Source organism: Pteropus alecto, unplaced genomic scaffold, assembly GCF_000325575.1.
Source record: "Pteropus alecto unplaced genomic scaffold, ASM32557v1 scaffold118, whole genome shotgun sequence".
In the NCBI taxonomy this organism is placed as follows: domain Eukaryota; kingdom Metazoa; phylum Chordata; class Mammalia; order Chiroptera; family Pteropodidae; genus Pteropus; species Pteropus alecto.
In genome coordinates, this window is record NW_006440654.1 from 1,173,929 (window position 1) to 1,187,176 (window position 13,248).

Here is a 13,248-nt window from a genome sequence, read left to right on the forward strand (position 1 = left end):
CGTGACGTTGGCAAATGCTGTCACCTCCCTGGGCCCACGGGCCTTGCGGTGCCTGCCTCGTGGTGGGGGGGTGAGGGGGGGGTCCGAGGAGTCACTCTCAGCGGGGTGCAGTGGGGCCTGGGGGCTTCAGTGCCGAATTGCTGTTACCGGGGAAATAATGCATTTCATCCTGGGAACATGGCGAAGCAGGGCAGAGAGGGGGAGGTAGACGGACGGACGGACGGGGCTGCAGGGCCCACATTCCTCGGAGGCCCCTTCGAGTGCCACTTCCCGGCACAGCACCAGCGTCACTCACAGCCTCCGCCTGGTCCCTTCTCTCCAACCCCCAGGCCCTGTCCTCCCCCCCGCCCCCACCCCGCACCGGGGAGACCAGGCACCTCCAGGGAGGTGAGCGTGGCCACCGGGCCGGTGAGCGCCACGGGGCCGGGCACCGCGCTAACGTCCACTCAGGGTTCAAACGCGCTGCTCAGAGAACTCGGCCAAGTCCAAGGTTACACGAAAGTCAAGGCAAACGGCCCGTTTTATGGTTTCCCATCGGCCGCCCGCCCTTGACCGCACTGCAGACCCGGGCGGATCAGCCTCGCAGCATCCACACCGGGCTGGCTGGGAGCGGCCCCCGCGTCCTGCCCTTCGCGGCCCCGTGTCCCTGGCGGGGGCGGTGTCCCTGGCACTGGTCAGCAAGAGCGGTCCTGTCTGAGGACCGGGCCGGGGCGCTCACCAGCAGCGTCGGGCCCCCAGAGCCCTGTGCCGGAGGGGCCAGCCCCGGCCTGCTCCTGCGCTGCCCCATCTTCCCACGGGCCGGCGCCCCACGGCAGCCCGTGAGCCCGTGACCCCGGGCCAGAAGCCCACCCCGGAGCAGCAGCAAGGGTCCTGCAGGGGTCCCCGGGCCCCCAGCACGGTCTCCCACGCGTCCTCCGACCTCACCGCTCGCCCTCCCCGCCCGGCTCAGAGGCGCCTCCCTCCCTCCCTCCCGAGGCCTTTGCACCCGTCCATGTCAGCGGGGAGCCCCTCCCCCACTGTCCCTATGTCCCCCTCCCTCCCTGCCACCTTCCTGACCCTGTTCACCTTGAAGCCCCGCCCACGCCCTGTCTGTCCAAAGATTTGTTAAAATTGACAACCTCCAAGAGATTTGTCCAAAGAGGAAAAGAGAGTCTAAAAACGAAAATCTGTCGCATTTCGGGGACGAATAAGCCGATACCGAGAACCGAGAAGAGGGTCGAACTGTAGCGGGGGGCTGCTCACCCCGGCTCTGAAGATAAGGCTGCGTGGCGTCGAGGTTAGGACGGCAGGTCACGCATTCCATCAATTTTCGGAACCTCCCCCAAACTCCGCTGATAAAATAGAGATTTAAAGAAGTCTGATAATCCTTTCAGAAACTATTAAACGCTGGGCCGAAAAGCAGCAAAATTTTTGAGTCCAAGAAGCAGGCCAGCGACCGAGCAATGGAGGGACCCCGAGAAATCTGAGTCCCCAACAATAATCAGGAAAGCGGGGAACCAGACTGACAGCCTGGAGAATGCAAAAGGGAGGCAGGGAAGGGGGGAAGGAGGGAGGGAGGGAGGAGGGAAGGAGAGAAGGGAAGGGGAAAGAAAGGGAAGGGAAGGGGAGGGAATGAGGGAAGGAGAAAGGGAGGTAGGAAGGGAAAAATGCGGGAGGGAGCCGCAGCGGAACCCACAGAGGCAGGCACCACCTCGGAACCATCTCCTTAACGCATGCGCCAAACGCCTGTGCTTTCCTTGGCCATGCACCCTCTTCTCCGTCCCTGAATTCTGGGCCAGCTGGGGGTCTGCATCCCACGCCACAGGTGCACCTGCTTTAACCTCATCCCTGGACGTGGAGAAGGACTTGGCCGACCAGAGCAGCCCATCGCCCCCACACGCTGCTCCTGGGCACCCGGCCCCTGCGGGCAGGCGGGCGAGCCAACCGCAGTGAGCCTGGGCTTCCAGCCTCTCACACGCCCCGCTCGCGAGACTGCAGGAGGCTCCCACGAACTCCCCGAAACCAGGCTGCCACCACCAGCGCCCTCGAGCTCGTCCTCCCTGACACCTTGGCTTAGTCACGGTCACTCATTCCTCACAAAGCAGGTTTTGTCTTTAACGCTCATAGTTTACTAAGTGAGACGATGTTTTGGTGCATTAGTAGACCACAAAACTCCGAAGAGAGGTAAGAAGATGGTTTTCACGGAGTCGGGGCGGTGATAACTGCGGGGAGAGGGCGTTAGAAGGAAAGACGGGGGTGGAAGTGTGGGGGCTCCGAGGGGGGCTCAGGCCCGGACTCCGACACGGGCGCTGGAGAGAGGAGCGTTTCGTTATTACCGTTCTGCGAGCTGCTCACATGTGACGCTGTGTGCGTGATAAACTTCATAGCAAAGACGATGACGATGAGCGAACTCTAGAAACAAATTCATACTGATAAATATGCAAACTTAAGTAAACTGGAAAAATTCCTAGAAAAGCATAACTTCAAAATAAAAAAAAAAATCGAAAAGAAATTGCGAGCCTACTTAGACCCACAAGGATTAAAGAAACTGCATCAGTATTTTAAAGTCCACCCACATTATATTTTCAATTTAAAAAGAGGCACAGGTGGTTTATGGGTGACTTCGTCCAAATATTTCAATTTCATAAAGAATTTTCCAGACAATAAAAAATGAAAGAACTCATTTTATGAGATGAGTATAATCTCGATCCCAACCAGGCAAGAATGTCGCAAGGAGAGGAAACTGTGCATCAATATAATTTACAACCATAGATTTTTAGAAACCAATCAAAATACTAAGAGTTCGAATCCATTAAAAATTGTTCATGACCAAATTGAGTCTTCTTAGGAGTAAAGGATGCATTAATGCCACATGCTATAATTCAGCACATAAAAAACACACAATTATTGGCATAGATGCAGAAAAGTGCTTTTAAAAAATTTCACCCCATCCTTGATAGAAGCTGGGAGAAAATTATGAATCGGAGAGCATTTCCTGAACTCGATATAGGTCATCTACAAAAACTGACAGCAAATATCGAACTTCAGAATAAAACTTCTAGACACATTCTTTTAAAAGTCCGGGACAGGTTCAGGATACTTCAGTCGAATGGAGGAAGACAAGAAAAATAAATAATATAAAGATTAAAAAGAAAAAAGTTGACATCGTCGCCAGACAATTTTTATCGTATCGACCAACATATTAGTCAAATGAATAGGAGGTTCGCAAAAGTGCTTCGTTGTAGAAATAAAAGGAATCGAACCTAAAGATCTAAACATCTTTTAAGGAGAAAAAAGGAACATGTTATTGAAGGACGGGAAGCCATAAATAAATGGAGAGACTTATTATGCCTATTTGTGTGGCGTCGGTATGTTAAACATGTGTTTTCCCACATTCATTCGGAAATTCAATGCGATTCTCAACAACATTCTAATAAGATGTTTTGTGGAAAGGGACAAGCTGAAATGAAAATGTGTATGTTCAGGTACGTAGTATTTATAAGTCACGTCTCCATCTTACGGACGCGGAAAGGTAGACAGTAACGATGGAAAAATTACCTATTGGAAAAATGCTGACTGAAGACACCTGCTGTCTAGCTAACATTAACAGCATAAATCAGCCCGGAGACAGAAATGTTACGTGCGATAGAGAGGGTTTTGGTATAGAGATAAAAGTTTGACTCGAATGATAACGTACGGCAATATTTATCAAGCATACGCTTAATAAAAGAGCTTCCAAATATATAAAGAGAGAAATTCGTGGACCTGCTGGAAAGAATAATAGGCATCGTCTTAGTGGGTGATGTAAACACGTCCTTTGTACGGGTCAGGCTGGAGGGGAAAAATACCAGCAAGGATACGCGATTGAAAGGGAAGAAATTAGAGTTAAGTAGCCAACAAACACTAAATATTTTTTCCAAGCGCACATAGAAAAGTTACAACCATTAATCGCGTACTCGGCCGTGGAGAGGGCCTCATCTGTCTCAATACCCGTCTCTCTCTCTCTATCCCTCTCTCTCTCTCTTTCTCTATCATCTATCCATCTATCATCTATTTCTATATCTATATTTATATTTATATCTATATATCAGAGCAAGAGATCTGATCACCATGCAATCGGGATAAAATTTAAAAACAAAAACATAAAATAAAAATTACCCATGTAGTTATCAATTCAAGTACCATTGCTAAATAACTCCTGGATTTAAAATGTTAATAATTAAAGTGTAAAAGGATCCAAAACTCATGGAAGTGTGAGCTTCTGCTTCTGGGATGGCCGTGTGAGCCTCCACCGGCCGAGCCCACTGCGGGTAACAGCTATGACCACTGTGGGGGACTGGGAATAAACGGAAGGCAGGTAGACCGTGGAGAAGCCTCAAAGCATGGAGCAGCGATGGACACGGGGTGAGTCTCTCGGTTTTGGTGGCTTTGCCGAGTGTGACCTAATAGTCATGGAGAGATGCACCGTGAGCGGTTAAAACTCTTTCTGGTCCGCGATACGGGGGAAGAATCTTGGGAGGTTGCAACTGGTGACAGCGAGGAAGCAGGACTGGAGGGACCGGGGCCGCCGCAAGGGAGTCCCGCGTGTGACCCACGTGCCTCGGGTACACCCTTGGCCAGGCGGGCGGGGGACAGAGTTAACGCGGCCGTGCGGAGCTTCACAAACCTGAGCTGTAGTCTGAAACCTCCATCCTCAGAAGCTGACTCGGAGCTCAGATCTGACTCTAACCGGGATGACTGCCAGCGTGAAAAGACGATATCACAACCCAGAGGCGACGTAACATATCGTTCTTGGTGTCTAAGATAAAGTCCAAAGTTGATCTGGCATAACGGCGGAACAAAACAGGAAGACGTGACACATTCTCAAGGGAAAATAAAATCAGCAGTTCGATGTCCCTAGATGAAAAATGAAGTCTGAATTATCAGGAAAATCTTTTAAAAATCTGCTATTACATCTACACTTAAAGGTAGAAGAACATATGTTTGAAATGAATCAAAATGTGGGAAATCTTATCAGATAAGCAGCAAATTAAAAAAGAAAGAAGTAAAAAGTCTAGGGCTAAAAAAAATACAACGTAGGAAATAAATCACTCACTGGATGGGCAGAGTGAGGGTGACAGAGCGAACACAGAACCTGAAGATAGATCGAGAAGAGGTAAGAAAAGAGATGTGAAAGGTTTAAAAACAAAAAACAAAAAACAGTGTCAGATACCTGAGAAAAACGAACGTCCAGAGCTTTGACGTAAATACCTGGAGTCCCAGTGCGAGGGAGAGAGACATTGGAGAAAAAAATCATATTTTAAAATTCAATGGCCAAAAACTTCCCTAACTTGACAAAAGACGTACGTTTACAAATTGAATCTCGGCAAACTGCAAATAGAATAAATTTACAAAAAAAAAAAAGTCCAGACACATCCAGTCAAATTTCTGAAAATCAGAGATTAAGAGAAAATCTTGAAAAGATCTAGAGACAAATGACACATCCAACAGAGAAGAATTCGAGTGACAACACATTTCTCATCAGAAACAAGGGAATTTAGAAAACCGCAATCAATATCTTTGAAGTGCTTAAGGAAAAAATAATAAATCTGGAAACCGATAGCCTTCAAAAATAACCTTAAAGAAGAAAGACCAAAGAGTGACATTTTCAGATAAAGGAAAACCATTAAAAAAATTGCTCGTAGACCTTCACGGCAAAGAGGAATGATATCAGAGGCGAATTTATATTTTTCGAGAGCAAATAAACATCATTGGAAATGGTAAACTCCGGATAAATATCAAAGACTACTTTCCCTTTAAATTAATTTGTATGAACTGTATAAAAACCGAAATTATTGCATTTCTTAAGGAGGGTTATAGGGTTTGAAGATGTAACACATGCATCAACAATGAGGTAAAAGTCTGCGGTGGGAGAGAAAAACGGAATTGATATGATTGCAAGTATATTCTCGATTTTACATAAAGTAGTTCGGTATCGTCTCGAAGTAGATTGTGGGATGTTACATACGCATATTCTGATCCATCAAACATCCTCTGCAAAACAATGCTAGATAAATAGTTAGAAGCCAAAGGACAGTTAAAATGAAATACTAAAAATGTTTTTTTTTTTAAATATAAAAGAATGCAGGAACGGATGCACAATAATAGGGGGTTTAAAAAACAAACAAAAACAATAAAATGGCGGACCAGATTATATGGATATAGATAATTCCATTCTATGTTAATGGTCTAAAAATTCCAATTAAAATTGGATATTTAACAAAGCGAGCTCTATATTATCCTTAGAAAAGAAATACTTGAGATCAAATGACACAGATAGGTAAAAAGTAAATGGATTGAAAAAAATATAGCACATAAACGGTAGGCACGAGGAGCCTGGAGTGGCTACGTTATTATCAGATCAAATAGACTTTAATATTATTACTGGAGTCAGTGGGATATTTCATTAATGATAAAAGGGTGAATTATTCAGGAAAGGATAATGACTCTAAATCTACGTTACCGTAATAATAGAGGCTTTACACTTAGAAAACAGAAACAGAAAAACAAACAGAGAAGACTCACAGGATTTGAACAAGGACACCAAACATTTTGATCTGACTGACGCTTATACACATTAAGCAAAACTTGTCACATTAAAAAGAAAACGAGCAATTTCAAATTCATAGTAGAAGACTTTAAAGGCCATCTCTTGGCAATTCATAGAAAACTTTACAAAAAATTAGTGAAGATGGACTAGTTAACGACACTATCAACAACTTAGACTTCGTTAGTATTTATGACACACTGCACCTGACATTTACTAAATACGCATTGATTCCAAATGAATATCACACATTCACTGTGACGGGTCGCGCGATGGGTCATAACACTTAGCCTCGATAAAGTGAGAGGGTCGAAGTCACACGGAATACTTTAACCACAATGCGGTTAACTTAGACATCGATAATACTAACGTAGCTAGACAGTCCCCAAATATTTAGAAATTAAATAACACGTTTCTGATCAACGGATGGGTGGTTATTTCAAAAAAGTAAATAAATAACCAAAGAGATTAGAAAAGTGTTTTGAATGAGACGGTAAGGGAAAGACGACGGATCCCTCTGCAGTGGGACAAAACCAGCGCGAAGCCTTAAATGCTTGTATCAGAGACGAAGAAAAATAGAGACGCAAACTGCCAGCTTCCTGCTCAACGTCAGATCGAATAGCGAGGCCGGAACCCGGAGCAGGAGAAAGGAAATAAGCAAGAACGTAGGTCGACGGACCGGGAACACACGGACGGGGCGGGGGCACGGGGACGGGAGGACGCGGTGCGGGGTGGACGTGTCCTTTCCCTCGAACGTGGTCCTTGTGGACTGAATCGGGTCCCCTCGAAGCCCACGCGTTGAAGGCCTGCGCCCCAGGGGGTCCTTGGTGACGGAGCCTCTGGGGGCTACCTGGGGCGGGACGAGGCCAGGAGGGGGAGACCGTGAGTGACGAGACTGGGGCCTCGATGAGGGGAGACCCAGAGAACGTTCTGCACCGCGTCGGGGGGCGTCTGCGGGCCGGCGCGAGGGGCCTCGCCCGGAAGCGGCTCCGGAACTGCGAGATCGAAGGTCCCCTCCTTAAGCCCCCCAGGTCGTGGTGTTTTGCAGTGGCCGCCTGAGCAGACTGGGACAGGGGCGATGGTTTGGGGGTGTGTATAGGTGTCAAAAAAACACGTCGATCGTACATCGTAAATATGAGCAGTTAATTCCGTGTCAATCGTAACGAAGGACGTTCTTTGAATGATGCTCTTATCATTGGGTCGCTTCCTACTTCATCGATACCCCTCGCACCCGTGTGATTTCCTTTCTCCTCCGTACACTGTGCTCCCCTGTGTAACCTCTTAAGGCGAAGCTTACGTCATCGTTTCGGACCCTTCTCCTTCCCAGTAGAGCTTCGAAAGCTTTATGACGTGCCCGGGCTCTGCCCAGCAACGCTGCACAGATTGTGCCCATCCTGGGCTCTTATTCTCATTCACGACCAAACATTTAAATAAATTTAAACACATGCAGTTTCCATTGTCCTCGATTTCCCCTGAACTCGTACGTAGAGCGTTGAGAAGATGTTTTCAAATACTTGGGAATTTTCCAGATATTTTCTTGTCGATTTCTACTGTGTCTGACTCGGCTGCCGTCAGAGAACACGCACCCGACCGTTCTCATCCTTCGAAACGCTTTGAGATCCGCTTCTGGTCCAACGTCGGCCGCATCGCGGTTCGTCTCCCACGCGTCTTGAAAAGTTCCGTACAGTTAAAACTACAAACTTGAGGCTCCGTATCTAGTAGACTCGCTAAAATTGATGAAGACTCATGAGATACGGCAGAATCACTTTTGAACGGATTTCTGTCCATTCGAATAGAATGTAAGAATTCTCCTACCGTAGGTCCCAGCCATTCAACTCCTGGGCGCGCATGCTTGGTGGTTTGAAATGTTCTGGAAGCGTCGATGCGATGCTGGCCGAGACCGTGCCAGTTTTCCACAGACCTTCCGATATTCCGTCCCCTGTTCCATGGTCGCTCGCCGGCCGCGGAGGAGCCGAGTGTCCGCTTCTCACGGGCGGGTCACCTCCAGCTCCTTCCGGTTCTGCGAGTTTTGCTTCGTGTGCTTTGAACTCGTTTCCAGGCACACACCCGTTTGTTATTTTTTTGTTTTCCCGCCGTGGTGGCCTCTCCTTGTTGTCCATGGTGGTGTCCCTCGTGGGAAAGTCCACCGCGTCGGCCAGCAGCACAGCCGCCCCCGGCCTCCGTGCTCCTTGCTCGCGGGGCGTGTCCTCTGGGACCCTCCACCTGCGTCTTTGTGTCAAGTGCGTCTGTTTAAAACGTGCGCCCCGTTCTCGCCTCTTGCTCCCACCTGCCGATCCCTGGCTTCCGAGGGGCGCGCGAGCTGCCGCCTGCAGCGGCCCCTTCGCTGGCTGTTTCCTGTCGCCTCTCCTCGGGTTTGTCTGTTTGTTTTTCTGTACCCTCCCTTTGCCACCATCGTTCGTGGCCATATTTTTAACAAGCCTCTGTCATTCCACTTTTAGCTTGTCCGGTGGATCTCATTTGTCTTAGTGTCCGGTAGCTGTGCTATGGGTTATATTATGTCATCGCAATCAACTTAAAGTTTATGTTCAATTATTTCTGAAAAAAATCAGAATGTTGCGACAGAATATTTTGTATCCGCACTGCTCATCTCCCGGCTACCTGCCTTTCTACGGACATCAACGAAACCCCTGCACATCTTAAACGAACGAGGCCATGTTACAATTTTTTGCATTAAACGGCCACATTTATTCTAAGGAGCTTAGGAGAGCAGGCACGCGCGTATTCTTTGGTGTGTATATAATACTTTTCGTGTCTCGAGTGCAGTCCTATGGCAGTGAATTTTCTCAGCTTTGTTTTACTGGAAATATCTTCATTTCACACCCTATTTTGAAGAATAGTTTCTCTGGGCACACGATCTGGCTGGCAGACATGTTTCCTCCCTCGACGCTTCAGATATGTCTCCTCGGTGTGCCTGGCGTCAACTGTTTCTGTGGGGAAGTCAGCCATCGATAACGTCATTGTCCCCTCTGTGGAAAGTGTCGTTTTCCTCCCGGTGCTTTCGAGAACTTGCTGTCATCTTTGTCTTTCACGAACGTGACGATCACGGACCTCGTCGGGGTGTCTCGTCCCTCCTCGGCTTTGGACCGTTAATCCGTAAGGATCTGGACGTCGCTGCTCTCGCCGTGTTTGGGGACTCTTGGCCATGTTTCTTCAGATGCCTTTTCTACACCACGTTTTCCCTTCGCTCACCCCAGGCTCTGATTCTACCTGTGCCGGCCCGCTCCGCGGCCCGCTCCGTGGCCCGCTCCGTGGCCCGCTCCGTGTCGTTCCGAAGGCCTCTGAAGGTTCTCGTTTCTCTCCAATCATTTTTCTCTCTGAGCTTCAGATTGGATAATTGTTATTGGTCTGTTTTCAGGGTCAATGATTCCATCTTCTGCTGCCTACGATCTGCTGGCGAGCCCATCTGGTAAATTCTTCAATTTATTTTCTGATATTGTATTTTTAACCTCTAGAAATACCATTCTACGTTTTCACAGTTTTCATTTCTCCGTTGGAATCCTCCAACTACTTACTCTCTAATACATCATTTTTCTTTAATTATTTGGACATATGTATAAGAGCCTGAAACAAAATGTGTGCCTTGCTGCAGGCAAAAATGACAAAACCGAAGTTGTCCTATTTTGGGGACGTGATGAAGAGGCGGGGTTCTTTAGAAAAGATGAAAACAGCAAGAAAAGAGGAAGAATGAATACGGGATGGGCTGACTCCATGAAAGAAGCCGGAGGCTGAGTCTGCAGCAGCCGAGAAGGGCCGCTGAGGACAGGACGTGGTGGGCAACACTCATTCACAGGGTCACGAGGAGTCAGAGCCGACTGGATGGCGTGTCACACGCCTTAGAGCTGCTTAGAAGTCTTTGCTGCGCCCAGTGTCGGGGCTGGCTCACAGCTGGATTCTTTGCCTGAGTTTTTTCCTGAGTATGTATCGGAGTTCTGCTTTTTTGCATGCTTAGTAAGTTCTGGTGGAAACCTCATCATCGTAAATAGTATGTTCCATGGACTCTGACATGTCTTATTCTTCGTAGGGTTCTTGGTTCTGGTCACAGTAGACGAGTTTTCCGCCTGCACTCCAGCGGTGACCCCTGTCTCCCCAGAAGTCTGTCCCCGCTGAAGTGTGCAGCCGCTGAGGTCCTGGCTGAGGGCTGTTTTGTTCTCGGCTTCCAGCATGCTTATTTTTCATCCCGACGTCCCGCGTGCGTCCTGCACCTGCGTGGTTCAATGTCCACCTGCGAACTTGGATGGGGTTCATACTTAGATGCGAGGCTTCACTTTTTAGTCTCATTTCTGAAACTAAGTCTTAACCTCAGTTCCTCTGGCCACCCTACGCTCGTCCCTACGAAACAGTGACACGATCTGAACCCGACTCTTCGAAACAACACTGACCAGAAGGGAGCTGGAGTCCCCGTCCCTCTCAGGGGCAGAGCCCACCGCTGGCCCCCTCAGGCTAGTGTCCCCGTCCGAGTTCCCAGGGCTGAGGGCTGGGCCACCCCGAGGTCTGAGCAGACCACTGCGGTCCCTGCCCGCAGCCTTGGCCCTCGAATATGGAACGCAGGGTGTCGAGGACAAAGCATCGGTGAGCTGAGACATGTTATTGGCTAAAAGCTCCTGGTTTGGCGGTTCCTCGACCCCCTTCTGTAGGAGCACGGAAAAGTCCAGAAGCACCCAGTCAGGCGGCCACGGTGACCTCGGGGACGGTCCTGGAGGTGTCCGTCTTCATCCTGAGTCGCCGTGTTTTCTTTGCACGAAGGGGAGCATGCCCATCAGACAGACGAGCAAGCAGTGGACGGTGGGTGGCGTGCGTGTGTGGGGTGCTGGCCGAGTCCCGCGCCACCAGCCGGCCACCCCGCATGCCCTGGGTGTCTGCGCCTGTCCCACCCTTCCTGTGGGGACCACCATGCCCTCGGTTACCCCAACTCCCGTCCCTCCTGCCGGCCGCCCCCGGCCTCAGCTCAGCGCCCGGTGATTTAGGGGCCCTGGCGGCTGTAATTAACGGGAAGTTTGTGAACCCAAAGCAGAGAAGTAAGTTTAATTACGTGCAAGTCAGAAGGCTCGTTCTCGCCTGGTGACTTATGACACCCAGCCGCCCGGCCTCGGAAGCGAACATGACGGGAAAATTGGGTTACATTTTAGGAATTAAATTGATAGCTTGACCAAATTGATTTCATTAGCGAGTCTGCCGTGTTTGCAATTGACGATGGCGCGTGCCCGGCAGGCGCAGACGACACCCTTAGAAATCTGGGCGGCTGAAGATCGTCGGACTTTCACGCGTCCCGAGCTGTGGGACTTGTCCCCTGCACCCGGCTCACCTGCTATTCGCTCCCCTGTCCCGAGAACCAGGCCCCGAGAGGGAGGGGCTCGTTGCCCGGGTCACGGCAGGTGCTCAGGGAGGTGGCAGCGAGGGCCAGCTGAGAACAACGGCACATTTTCTGGACGGAAGCAGCGTCCCCCGCCCACACACAGAGCCAGGTCCGAGGTGCCCATGGGGATGATGTGGGTGGTAGAAGACTGCTGTGCCATTCACATTCACGACACCTGAGCCCCAAGCCCGCTCTGCCCTCGTCCCCCAGCCCCGGGGCAGAGGAGACGCCCGTGAAGTGGAGGCAGAGGGTCCCCCGGGTCCCCCGTCGGCAGGTCGCCAGCACGTGGCCTGGGGTTTGCGGTGGCCCGTCTTTCTCGGCCCAGGTACACTGTCGCCCAGTAAGCCACGTGCGGGGAGCCGTCTGTCAGCTGGCACCGCTCGCGTGCTGATTTTCTGCGGCGAGACGGTGCAGGCACACATGGCCGGATTCTGGGGCTCGTCCAGGTCCCCTGGGAAGGGACCCAGGCTGTCCCACCCACGTGGCTCGGCAAGGCCTCAGGATGGGTCTCAGGAACCACTGGTGAGGGCCCTGAGCTGAAGGGGTGTCTGTGCCTCTCCTTAGGATCCGAGAGCCTGAGTCTGGACCGACCCCACCGGGGCCCGGCACTGTCGCATGGGCCCAGTGCTCCTGCCCTCCTGGACCGGGCAGGAACAGCCTTATGGCCAACCTCTGGCCAAGCACCGACCTTCCCCAAGTCTGGGCAGGTGTCAGACCGGGTGTCACCCTGCAGGCGGCTTCCCAGGCCCCTCGCCCTCTGCTCCTCCCAGAGGGGCGTCCAGGGCCGGGCCTGACGAGGAGCCCAGCACGGGTCCCGCACCACCTCCTGGGAGCTAGAGCTCCCTCCTTTGGTAATCCGAGGTGAGGCCGGGCTCAGGTGACAGGGTCCCTTTGTGCAGCCTTGTCAGAAGGCACCGTCTCCACGTTTTAGTGGGGCGCCTCGCGCCCTCGGTAGGCCGGGCCTGACCTTGCACTTCTGCATGCTGAGTCCATGTTGGCAAGGACCCGCAAAGTGGGCTGAGAGAGGGGGCTCACTGGGGACCACCGAGTTCTCCATCCCCCGCCCTGGCTTCCGAGCCTCTGGCAGGAACCCCTGGCGTTGGTTAGTCACTTCCCGGCCCCGCCCCCTCACCCTGCTCCTGGCTGTATGTCCCCAGCTGTCCTTTCTGGATTTGGCGGGGAGCTCGGTGTCTCCCCTGTGTGTCCTGAGTGCCTTCCTGACCGGCTCGCAAAGTCAGAGCCACTTTAATGCTCATTAAAGACACGTGTCTTTGATGCTCGCGCGCCGTCCGCGGAGACGCGCAGCAGC